The sequence below is a fragment of the Lathamus discolor genome, chromosome 2 (assembly GCF_037157495.1).
Source record: "Lathamus discolor isolate bLatDis1 chromosome 2, bLatDis1.hap1, whole genome shotgun sequence".
In the NCBI taxonomy this organism is placed as follows: Eukaryota; Metazoa; Chordata; class Aves; order Psittaciformes; family Psittacidae; genus Lathamus; species Lathamus discolor.
This window is the reverse complement of record NC_088885.1, coordinates 665,189-677,491: the sequence shown is the minus strand read 5'-3', so window position 1 is coordinate 677,491 and position 12,303 is coordinate 665,189. Positions and strand designations below refer to the sequence as shown.

The 12,303-nt window shown below is 51.5% G+C and overlaps 1 long non-coding RNA gene across 1 annotated transcript in view; it reads right to left on the bottom strand.

Annotated features, from left to right (window-relative positions):
* LOC136009082 (uncharacterized) overlaps nucleotides 1-11,451 on the bottom strand; it is a 34,330-nt gene extending 22,879 nt beyond the window's left edge. The window contains exon 1 of the long non-coding RNA XR_010610316.1: nucleotides 11,358-11,451. This is a non-coding gene — a long non-coding RNA (uncharacterized LOC136009082). The remainder of the gene's footprint in view (nucleotides 1-11,357) is intronic.
* Nucleotides 11,452-12,303: the final 852 nt, after the last annotated feature.

The following is a 12,303-nucleotide window of genomic DNA, read 5'->3' as shown; positions in this document are numbered from 1 at the left end:
ACTGTCAACCAATTTCAGTTTGCCACGCCTGGGGAATGTGGAGATGGGCGACCCTGTGGTCAGGTATAGTGGGACTGAAAGCAAAACTGGGAGGATGAGCCTGGGGGATGCACAGCGGTTGAAGGGACAGGAATTCTGCAAACCCCTCAGGCACAAGCACTGTCTTTGCCAGCCCCTGGGCAACAGTTAATACACAGGAAGCTCCCCAGAATCAAGGAAATTCAAGTGTTAATTTACAGTGAAATGCTGCTAGTGCTGGATCCAACCCTTTCTGCTTTCTGCCACAAGAAGTTGCCCTCACTGAATCTTCTTAAGACAGATAACTTCTTGTGATCTACAAGAAACCTCTTCTATTATAGAATCGATATTGAACAGACTGCTTGTGACAAGGCTACCATCCCTTAGGTGTCACTGACGTCTGGCCTGTAAGAACATTTTCCTTACCATCCCCACGAGTTCTGAACAGCACACGTTGCACAGTGTAAGCACTTCCCTAAAAGTGCTCTTTCTCCTGCATTTTTCTGAGGCCCTGATCCAACGCAGCACTCAAGCATAAGGTTCCCTTTTAGGATGCCTGTGATCACACCAAACCCAAGAGGACTGCAGTGGTCCCTCTACGGACAGGAACTCTGGGTTTCCAGAGGTCCCTAATCAGATCTATCAGAAGTGTTTCTTGGAGACCACCTTGACATTAAACACAGCCTTACATAGTTTGATTATGATGAGTTAGGTAAACCAATGTGCTCAAGTGCTTCAGCATTCCAAGACCTTATTCAGTGCACAAGTTACACTCAGATTAAGAAACCCCAAATCTTTTCCCACATCCCAAAGCTCTGATAAGAACAGCAATAAGTAGAGCTCTGGTGGGTGCAACCACTTTAAATTGAATTCCTTATTATCCCACAAGCTCATGTGTCTTTAGGGACTCTTAAAACAAACTTCTCTCCAGCAATGGTGTCCAACCAAGCTAGAAGCAGAACAAGGGTTCAGGGAAGAACATTTCACTCAACTACCATCTCTTTACAAAACAAGATTCCCAAAAGACCAGCTGGGGTTTTATGGAAAAGCCATATGCTATTACCTGGGTTGGGGGAAAACACGCATCAGCGTATAATGACTATGAGGGCTAAGGATTAAACTAATTGCTTAGAAAACTACCTCACAAAATGAAATACATACATTTGCTTTAACTCAGTGAACATAAACTGCCTCTTGAATGAACGATCTTCCATTCTGTTTGCTTCCCTTTGGTTAATGAATGACCAAATAGGCTTGCTTTTCAGTATGTCGCCAACAGCTATAAACATCATGAGCCCTTCAACCAAATCTTTGCTCTCCATACTTCAATCCAGAAACCAATGAGGGACATAGGGCTGCCACTGATTTTCTTACAGGTGGCTGAAAATCCTTTACAAAATAGTGTATCATGGAGATACTACTAGTGTCTCTCCTCTCAAAACCTGCCTTATACTCCAGTGGTACAAGTATCTGCATAACAGATCTGCAGCTCACTTCCATATAAAAGGTGGTCTATAACACACATGTGCATCTGCTGAAACACAGCGTGTGTTGAAGAATGCAAAGAGGAGCCAAAACCATAGAGAAACCGCTATAAAATGAACAGATTTTCAGGTGCAGGTGGAACCCAGATTGCACACCAGGGTTGACAGCCCTCTTGCCCTGTCACTGCTAGCAGGGAGTAGGGAAGAACACCACACTGTTAACAACTCTGGGCAGGGGGGCACATATTTAACCATTGATGCCTTTTCCAAATGGAGAGTGTTGCAATGTTGGACTTTTCCTGAAATTACCAAGAAACCCCTCTTCTCCCAGTGACCAATGCTATTTTTTTTTCCCTGCTAATTTTAAAGTGCATACATGTGTCCCCATACACAGAGATGCCCCATCATCAACAGAAAGAGACAGGTCTGCTTTTTTTAAGCCTTAGATGGAGGTCAAAGAAAGCCAGCTGGAATAGCTAGGATGTTTCATGTGGGCTGGCAGGTCAGGAAGCACGCTTGGACTTCTGCTGACAGATTTTGGCTGAGCTGTCAGGTGCTAGAAACGTAAGAGGAGGAGGCAGCAGTGGGCAGGAACAGTTGACCAAGCGCAGTGTTTACTCCTAAGAAACAAAATACATCAGGAGAGGCAGACCCAAACGCATGAAAACCCGAGTCATCTTCTCTTCAGCTTTCATAGAGAGCAGAGAAATCAATACAGAAAATACCCAAAACCCAGAAGTCAGAACTTGTTTTGGTGCTACCAGTGCAGACACTAGGCCATATTGCTCCCTCTCTATGCATCTATACATGTCAGACTTCTGGGTTGGGGCCATCCAAACTGAAGAAATCCAGACTAAACATGGAGGAACTGGACGCTGATGCTGCACATACTGCCTCAAATCTGTGCTGCCTCCCAGCTGACAGGCAGCATCCCAGCAGTGGGGGCTTGGTCACAGGACCTCTCATCGCTGTGCATTTCTGACCCTCCTGCTTGCAGAGCAGCACTTACTTCCACCCCAGAAGGACCCAGACAGACCCTGGCATTTCCCATTGCTTCTTGGCTGACGATGTTTTTGAGGTGCAAAAACATCTCCTGGTTTCAAGCAAAGGATGGGCTGCCTCACGACTCAGAACACTAGGAGCTGACAAAGTGAGGAAGGCAAAGCAGCAGTTGGCAGCTAACAGTGAGAAATCCGGCTGCCTTTTTCCCTCCTCCCTCCCACTCTTTCCCTGCACCAGATGTCAACTGGGACACACCAAAATGCCTGCCATCATCCCAGCTCCCTGCCTGCTGGCTCATGGCACAGAACGCTGTGTGCAAGCCTGTCACCAGCTTCCCAGCACAACCTGCCAGCCACCCAGTCTGTGCTGAAAAGGCATCTGTGCTCCTGCCTCTCCATCCTCCTCCTCTCCCCTCACCTGTCATATGTTGCAGAGGTGCCTTTCTGGTGGGGATAAGAGACAGACAAAGAGTACATTAAAATCATGCTAAATGAAAGTCAAGGCAGGGAGAAATAGCCCCAGAGGAGCCATAGCAGCAGGGGAATATGAATCATTTCCCATCGAATAAAGCCTAGTAGAACTCTGTATTCCTTTCAAATAGGCAGGGTTTCCCCTTTTCTCCCTGCTATCCATGTTGCGTTATTGGGTTAGTTTGCTACCAACAGAAATGCTGTGTTGAAGGACACCTTCAGACCATCCCCACCCCACGTGAAACAGGCCTGTTCAACAACAGCACTGGGCAACACACTACGATGAGAGCCTGGTGCTCATCGGAAAGCAGCAGCCAAGCAGCAAGCTCTCCATGCTCTTCTCGACACAAAGTCTCTGTGCAGTGCCTGTTGAGCCCCCCCAGCCATGGAGCATCCAGGGTTGGGCTCTTTCCATGCCGCATGGAGACAAGCACACAACCCACCAGCCTCAAGCTCTCCCGTGACCATGGGGACCACACGTTGCTCACCACTCCAGGACTGGGAAGACCAGAGGTGCCCGCAGCAAAAACAGTTCTAAAAGAGTGGGATTTTCCAGAACTGCCTAACGCCATTCCCAGGAAGGTGAGCTGGAGTTTTATACCTCACTGGTGCGACCAGGGCCAAGCCGGCCCGTTTTGCTTTCCAAACTCCTTCCTTAAGTTTAGAAATGTTCCAGACAGTGCTCAAGGCCAGGTTGGACACAGGGGCTTAAAGCAACCTGCTCCAATGGAAGGTGTCTCTGCCCGTGGCAGGGTTGTAACTGGATGAGCTTTGAGGTCCCTTCCGACACAAACCATTCTATGATTCTGTGCTACCTTCCTGTCTTTACACCCCAAATACGGGGGCTCTGCACAGCAGGGCACTCAGAGGATGGGGACTTATTCCCTCCTTCTAAGGCAGTGAGAAGATAAGTTACACTACTTGTCCTCCGGGATTGAAGTCCTCCAACAGCTAGATTGAAGCTTTGGTTTGTGCATCAGCCCAAACCCAGTACTGGAAGCACCAGCAAGGGAGAAGCAGAGTTTGACAGACGCAGTGCATGGCCTGTGGCTGAAGGAACTTTAGTTTCTTTGTCCTTTTGTCATCAGGGAACAAACCAGACTTTATGCACAGCTCCAAAGAGACAAAGGAAGAATTCAACCTGAGCTCACTGTGTTGTGCCCACAGGGATTGCAAAAAAGCCCTAAAAGGCAGAGCAGGGGGAGAAAGAGTCCATCTCTGAGATCACCCAAGATAGGGGTTATCCTAAGGAGCCTCAGCATCTTGGCTAGGTTACTACTAGCTCTGAGTGAGTGTGAAGTCCGTGCCTGGATGGCAATACAAGGACAGAACTGTACTGAAGAGCCCAGTGCTTTCTCTCCAGGTATCATCACTGCTGCCCAAAATCAAAGCTCTGCCTCAGTCCGCAAATCTTTCTGAGTTGTCTCCTGCCACACAGCCAATCTCTGCCTCCAGCTCCTTCAGTGTCCTTTAACAGAGCTTTATTTGCACATCACCATCTCTGCCAGGCTGTACCAGGAGCCAAGCGGCTCCACTCTGTGCCACAGCTTCTGCTGCGATGGATTCCCATCAGGACTGACAGGCAGTTCCTTAATACACAGAAGCTGAATTTAGCCCAGGACACCAAGATTCAATCATCTTCATTAGATTTTTAATCATTGTTGTTAAAGATTATAATTTGTGAAAAGAAAATAAGATCAGAGCATGGTTTTGAGCAGGAATCATGTTCAGGAGGAACGTCTCTCCTTGAGCTACACAGGGCACCAGTTATCACCTGTGCCTGACGGCAGCCTGCAACAAACACGTTGCCTGGGAAGTGTTTGCAGGGGACGAGTGACAGCTGGATTCACACACATGGATACGGTGTCAAGATCTGCCAGCCACGGCGCGCATCAGGGCCATTGTGCTGGAGAAACACGCAGTTTGCTCCCAAGAAATCAAAATCCTTCATGAGGAAAAAGAAGAAAGGGAGGGAAAAGGCCCACCTGGGTTTTGCTGTTCTGCTCTGAAAGGCAGAATGCTGCTTTTCCCCATGAGCAGCAGCTAAAAGGGCTTTGCAAAGTTGACACAAGCCTGATTCCCACTTTACATGGGGAGAAAGGCCCTTCATTGCTCAGCTCTTCCTTTTGCCAAGAGCAAGTTATCGCTTTGGAGAGCCACCCCAAGCAAGGGGGCAAGATTAAGATGGTTACATCCAATTACCCTCACCTCTACAGTCCTCCATGCAGCAGCTGGTGGTGAAGAGCGAGGATGGAGTGGGAGCAGCAGAGGGGCTGCAGGGAGATTGGCACTGGTTACTGTGCCTGCTGTCAGCCACCGCAGCTTGGCCTTCACTTTCCAAAGAGAGCAGTGATTGCAGATGATGCCATCTGGGGGGTACCCAGCACAGAAACACCGAAAAAAGATCAGCATTTCAGGGGGTGCTCAACATCTTGAGGAAGCCTCCAGACAGCTGCCCAAGTGGAAAACTGCTGCAGTTTTCCTTCATCCTTGCTCGTGGCTCCCCAGCCAGATCAGGCAAGGAGCAGATGCACAGAAAAGTGAAAAGCTGTTGAGAAAACACAGATAAAAATAGCTGCAGAGAGCACAGTGATGTGAAGAACACTTCTCAATGCCAGCAAAGAAACTCAGACATCTCTGTTAACTAAGGAGCATCAATACCCTGCCCCACTCGCCTGCTCCCATGACAGACAGCAGCTACTCTTGCCTTAGAGCAGCAGCAAAGGATGGAGGCATGGGAGAGATGAGTATAATGACCCTTGAGTGCCAGTGTTCCTGCTTGCTTTGGCTTCACCTGCTGCATCTCCAGGCTGCTGCTTCTGCAGCATGTCCAGGCTGTGCTGCTGCAAAGCCACACGTGACTAGTGACTATGGAGGATAATCGTAGTAGCAGTGGCGGTACGGGTGGGTCTTCCTTGCAAGGCTCTGGTGTGTTCCTTACTTACTGCTCAGCAGGGTAGGATGTGGTTTGTGAAACATAAGCTCACTGATCCCTGCAGTAACACGAGCATCTGGCTCAGAAGGGCCTTTGCTCCCCCATACCATGTTTGCAGGTCCACTGTCTCACCCTTTCTGATCCAGTCCTTCGGGAAGCATGAGCTGGTTGAGTTCTGCCAGCTGTACCCAGAGAAAACCCTCCTGTAGGCAGAGACAGCAGCGATGCTCCTTGGGGCTCACTGTCCTCATGCTTTTGGTTACACCAGTCATGTGCCTCCTCCTGCGGGTCTGAACTTCCCCACCATAAATACAGAATAACACTTTGGGCAGTCACCACGAGGTGTGTTTATCATAGAATGGGTTGGAAGAGACCTTCAACAGTCATCAAGTCCAACCCCTGCAATGAGCAGGGACATCTTCATCTAAATCAGGTTTCTCAGGACCACATCCAGCCTGGCCTTGAATGTCTCCAGGGATGGGGCATCCACCACCACTCTGAGCAACCTGTGCCACTGTTCTATCACCCTCATTGTAAAGGATTTCTTACTCGTGTCCAACCTGAATCCTTTATTTCCTGAACATCATCTGTAGCTGACCACTGATTCTGCTTCAGACCAAGGGCAACAACCTCACAGGTTATTGAGTATCAGTTCTCTGTTTGCTACAGGGGACTTCCAGCATGGGAACGTATGAGGTTGGAAGCTTATTCCCTGCAAGTCCCAGAGTCCCAGTGGTAGCCTGAGCACCCACCTCCGTGATTCCTGCCTCAGCTGTTGATGGAGAACATGCTCTGATGCCTGGAGGCTTTGGTCCTGGAGAGAAGGGACATCACCGGCTGTCTCTTGCTGCTGCCTCTGTGGGCACCAGGCCCCCAGGCGCATCCCTGCATTTGCCTTCTCTCTACATCATGCAAGTTTTTCCCTTCTCTGAAGCAGCACTTTGGGATTCCACTCCCTTTCCTGCTCTGTTGTGGTCCAGAGCACGCAGTGTGGTGCTGGCTGGGCACCAGAAGCTCTGCTCATGAAGGGGGGTTGCAGTATTTGCTTTGAGAAATGTGTGATTCCTCTTCCTGAGTAGCATCATAGCTTGTTTTCACCGTATGGCTACACATAGGAGAAGCTGTAGGAGAGAAGGCAGCTGCTTTCACTACCACTGCTGCAGAGCAGGTGGTGAGCAGGGCAGGAAGAAGCCTCTTTTCCTAGAAAGGTTTCTAGAAGCCTCAGACCAGTTTTTGACTAGAACGATCCAGGGCATGGTGCAAAAGAGGCCACAGATGAGAGCAAAAGCTCTGCAAAGGCAAAGCTGTGGCAGGAAGATGGGGATAAAGGGCTCTGTGGGACTCTGGGAAAAGAGGAGGGAATAAAGAGAAAGCCTCAAATCAGTCACTAAAATGGTAAATGAGGCACAAAGAAGTGAGAAGAGCAATGACCCTGCTGCTGCTACTCCAGCCACAGTTTCCAAAGCAGGACTGTGAATCACCAGCCCCATCAGGGCTGGAACAGAACCCCCCAGCTTACCACGGGCAAGAGGAGAGCATCGCTGATTTGGCAAAGCCGAGGGCTCCTGTTTGTGGGAGGCGGGAGCCTGGAGGAGCAGAGGGAGGTACTGCAGGTACTTGTCCGTGGTAGCAAGGACCACGCACCCGCACGGAGGGATGCTCTGCGGGAGCAGGGCTCTCCCGCCAGTGCAGAGCTCACAGGTACCACGGGACAAGGTGCAGGCTGGGGGTAGAGGCTTGCTAGAAAGGACTTTTCCTGGGGGTTTTAAGGAGTTTTCAGGTTGTTTCTTTCTTGCCCCACAAGGCACAGCACTGAGCTCTCACCCAGCCAGTGGCTTGGGCTACCTCCACAACCCCGTGTCCCCCCGGATGCTCCGACTTTGCCATTGGTAGCCTGGGAGCCCTGTGCACTCCCCAGCACTGTCGTGGCTGTCCATGAGAGCCAGCAACACTTCCCCTATTCCTCTTTGCCCATCACAGGCATCTCACAGGGAGAAAAAGGGTGCGTGCAGCTTCTGCTGTGGTTTAACACATCCATGAGGAAGTTGTGCATCCACTCTTGTGTGGAGAAAAACCTTTTCTGACTGTGGAATCCCTGAAACCACACAGGGCATAACACTGTGGGCAGCACCCAACCCTGGCAAAGAGGCATCTGCAGAGATGCTGCAACCATGAACCCTAAAAGGAGCAGAGTGTCAGCCAGCTGAGAGTTTATGGGCTTCAGGTTGGTTTCTCCCCTTCTGTGCACCACAGGGCTTGGATTTGCACGCAGAACAGGGGAGCAGAGCTACCTGACATGGGGCACAGCAGAAATCTGGGGTTGCCCTGGCAGGAAGCAGGATGCCCAGCTCCAGGCTTTGCGCAGTCTGGACCCACTGGAGTGCTCGCTGATGCGGTGGGCAGGAGATGCACTGTGCACACATAATGTATACATGCGGAAGAGAAGGTGTCTGAGGAAGGTTTCGTTTCCCTGCAGTAGCTGCTGAGATGCACTGAAGCTGTTCTGGGAAAACTCAGTGTCCCCTTGGCACACAAATCAGCGGAGCAGCCACGCAACCACATGTGGGTTTCAGTTGGAAGGGACCTTAAAGCTCATCCAGCTCCAACCCCTGCCATGGGCAGGGACACCTCCCACTAGAGCAGGTGTGCTGCCCCATCAAAGCTGTGGGGCTCCCTGCTGACATAGCGCTGCTATGCTTCAAGCGGCTCCCTCTTGTTTAAGCGCAGAAGCCATCATCCTCAGGGCTCCGTTAGTTCTAAACTGCAAGCAAACAGGAGTCTTGCCTGAATGCTCTGAGAGATGCTGTTGAGCTGAGGCAGCTCTTCCTGGGGTGAAACAGCAGGACACTTCAGTCCTAAAGCTGTCTGACAAGTAGGAAGTAGTGATAGAGCCCAACATTAGCAATCATTTTTGTGCCTATAAATAGTGAACAGCCCTGATCCAGCCGGCAATATTTCCATCTCATGCATAAAGATGCTTTGCCCGGTCTCTCACTTTGGTCTCAGGTAAAGCTCCATCCCAGGTAACTCCACGCACTTGGCGGATGTTGGATTTCTGGCCTAGAGAATGGGATAAGAGATTTCCTGTGCATTTTAAAGGTTGCTGTGCAAGACAAGGAGAGTCACAAGGGTTGTGACTAGGAATAGGGTGCTCTGGTGTGGCAGGACAGGCTCCTGCCTGCTAGCGCCTGACGGTGCCGCTTGTTGCCATCTCCAAAGCAGCCTTACGCAGACAAAGCCCAGGTCACCACCCAGCCCTGTTCCTCCCTGGGATCCCAGGGCCAGGCTCTCTGCCTGCTCCACTGCTGTGGGTGGACAGGCCACGGGCACCAGCCTTCATTCTAAAGTCGGCCCAGGAGCCAGGGGAGATAAAGGGTTCATTGACTCCTTCAGCAAACAGGGTGAAGCCGAGCTCGTCTCACATCACCCACCCCTACGGAGGCAAGAGCAGAGAGGCCAACGGCTCTCCTCCAATCCCACAGCTATTCAGGTCTGGACAAATGACCCCCCGAGGGACATGGCTGTAAATTGCTTCAACAAATACAGAGTTCAGACAAGTGCAAGGAATGTGCCAAAAAGAGGTTACAAAACTCCAGTGCTTTCTGCAGAACAAGCCTGAGACACTCGCTTGTGAGAAAGAGGACGAGGCGCCAAGTGCAGCGAGTGGGGAGACGGGGACAGACTGCGGTTCTTACCCAGACAGGGCTCTGTGCCTCGGTTTGCTCTTGTTTCTGCTAAGACGTGAAGTCAGCTGGAGCCCCACAGAGAGAGGGGGCAGAAGAGGTCCCCTGGGTGCAGCGGGTGAAGCAATGTTTGGTCTGGCTGCAGGGCAGCTCATTCCATCACCAGTTCAGTCAGGAGGTGACCACCCCTCAGCACAGGGGCTTTCCAAGTCCCTTGTGCTCCCATCAGTAGCAACTTCCCACATTATGATCCCAAACCACTTTAAGGAAGGGGAATGACCTGGCCAGCATCTCCTAGCCCTTATGTGGCCTTGCCCCCACCACGCATGGGGCAGACACATGAGCATCGCCCACCGCAGCAGCGAGCTTTGCCATTGCAATGTCTGAACCAAAGACAAACTCCTGCTCCCTCTTTTCCCCTTGGAAGCTGGACACAAGGGGCTGCTTTTCACTCTGCACAACACCCGCAAGTAGTGGTTGCTACTCCCAAAGCAGCTTAAAGCCACCACCCAAACCGAATATCTAGGAGCTGTACAAGCTTAGCGATGGAATCCTCAGTAGCCAAAGACCTAATTAAACAGCCACCAACACGTGGCCAAAGGCTCAAAGCAGTCAGAGGCTCTTTTGTGCTGAGCCCTGCAGGCATACCCTGTGATTTACACAAGTCACCTCACTCACGGCACAGACATGACCATGCCTTCCCTATACAAACTTTCCAGAGATAAAGAGACAAGGACCACGGATGATTTTCAACCCAAGATCCCACCTAGGACCCACCCCCCCACCTTTCACTGTCCAAGCCTCTGTGCTGAGAGCTGGTGTTTTACTGGTTTACGGGGGGAGGAAGGGAAGGGGAAAAGGAAAGAAGCTGCAGAGGACAGAAGGCACCGGGAGGTCACAGAGCCACATGAACCAGTTGGGCCAGGCCATCAGAGCAGATGAACCAGCGGCTGCCTGAGGTCAGCTGCACAGAGCTATGCACACAGGTACGCAGCTTCTCATACACCCCTTGCTCAAGGGCTCTGCCACCCCCTCCGCCAGCCCCACTGTGCTGCTACAAGTGGTCTGGCACTGGAAGAAACCTCGCATCCGTCCTCAAGGGCTGTTTTCTGAGCAGCCGCTTGCAGCCGCCCTCGCAGGCGGGGGATCCTCACCCCACATCGGTCTGAAACGGCTTCCTGGCGAGCCATGGAGCATCTCATCACACCTTCCCTCCACACCAACAGCTGCCCAGGCAACCCCTTCAGCTCCCCAGGAGCCAGGCATGGAGCTGCACGGCAGCTGCCCCACAGCAGGGGGGGATTTGAAACCTCAGACCTCGTCTCTTCATTCTAGCACCGAGCCCCATAACCTGCTTGTGGTTCGGTTTCCATTGCAGGGCTAACAACCGCCAAGCGTATTTGGGAAGTAGCAATAGTGCTCAACAACATCAGCAGTCATTTATGTGCCTATAAATAGTGAACGCCCCTGTTCTAGAGGGTGGCATTTTCATCCCATGGATAAAGATGCTTTGCCCAGTCTCTCAGTTTAGGTCCCAGATAAACCCCAAGTACCCCCACACACTTCAGGAGGTAATGCATGCTGCACAAGGAGCTTTAACACAACAGCTTAGATCCCAGACCTTTCACAAAGAAGCATTTAAAACAAGAGCATCAGCATCTCACATTTTTGGGTTGAATCCATACAGAATAAACACAAGAAGCAACATTTCTGTTCTAAACCCTTCCTTTTCCCACCCACCCGCACTTCCTGCAGTGTGACTTACCTGCCATCCCTGAGCTAGGATGCTGAAATACCTCTTCTGAGGCCCCCAGTACAGCAGCACACAGAGCAAACTAGAAACCATCCACAGCACTGAAACAACCTTTATCTCTGCCCCTTAACTGGAGAGGGCTTTAGAGCCCTGTTCAAGCTAACCCCAGAACTGCCAGCTGCTGGAGATTAAGTCCCAGCTGATAGAGGTCAGCAGTGATTCACAATTACCACACCAGAAAGGGGGGGGGCTCTGTGCCAGGGCGGAATGTGTGGAGCTAGAAAGCACCTGGGGAAGCCCTGGCCCCAGAGGGATGGGACGGGATGGGATGGGATGGGATGGGGTTTCTCCTTGCATCATCCTGTCACAGGGCAAAGTGGGGCTCTGCTTGGCATGCTCCCTGCCAGCTCTCATGCCTGAAGGCTTTGCAGAGCCCCTGCCCCACTCCGGTTGGTGCACAAGCCTTGGGAATGCCACCGCTTTCCCAGCGCTGAGCACTGAGCTCATTAAGCAGGTTTGTGCCTTTAAATGGTCTGGGGCAGCAGGGGAGCCTCCCAGCACAAACTGTGGTTGCTTTTCTACTTGTGCCCAGATAGAGCATCCTCATGAAGCATCTGCTGCTGCTGCCTGCCATAGGCGACTGAGGCCAGCGCAGGAGCAGCTCCTGCCAACAGCTTTGGCTCACTGCCTCTTGCAGGCAGGTGGGGATGGGGATCTGGGGACATGCACAATGCCAGGAGACAGCCCGAGCTCTGAGCAAGGTCTGCCTTGAGGAAAGCTGTGATGAGCTTCACTGGGATTGAGTCCTTCAGGCTACACGTGGGCACCCAAAGCATCCTGCATCAGTGACCATACCAGAGCCCCTCATCCCACACCTCCCTGCAGCAAGGCAAGAGCTTGCTCATGGCTGTTGGACAAGCAGGTCACACTGACCCTAGCAGTAACATCACCGAGCAGG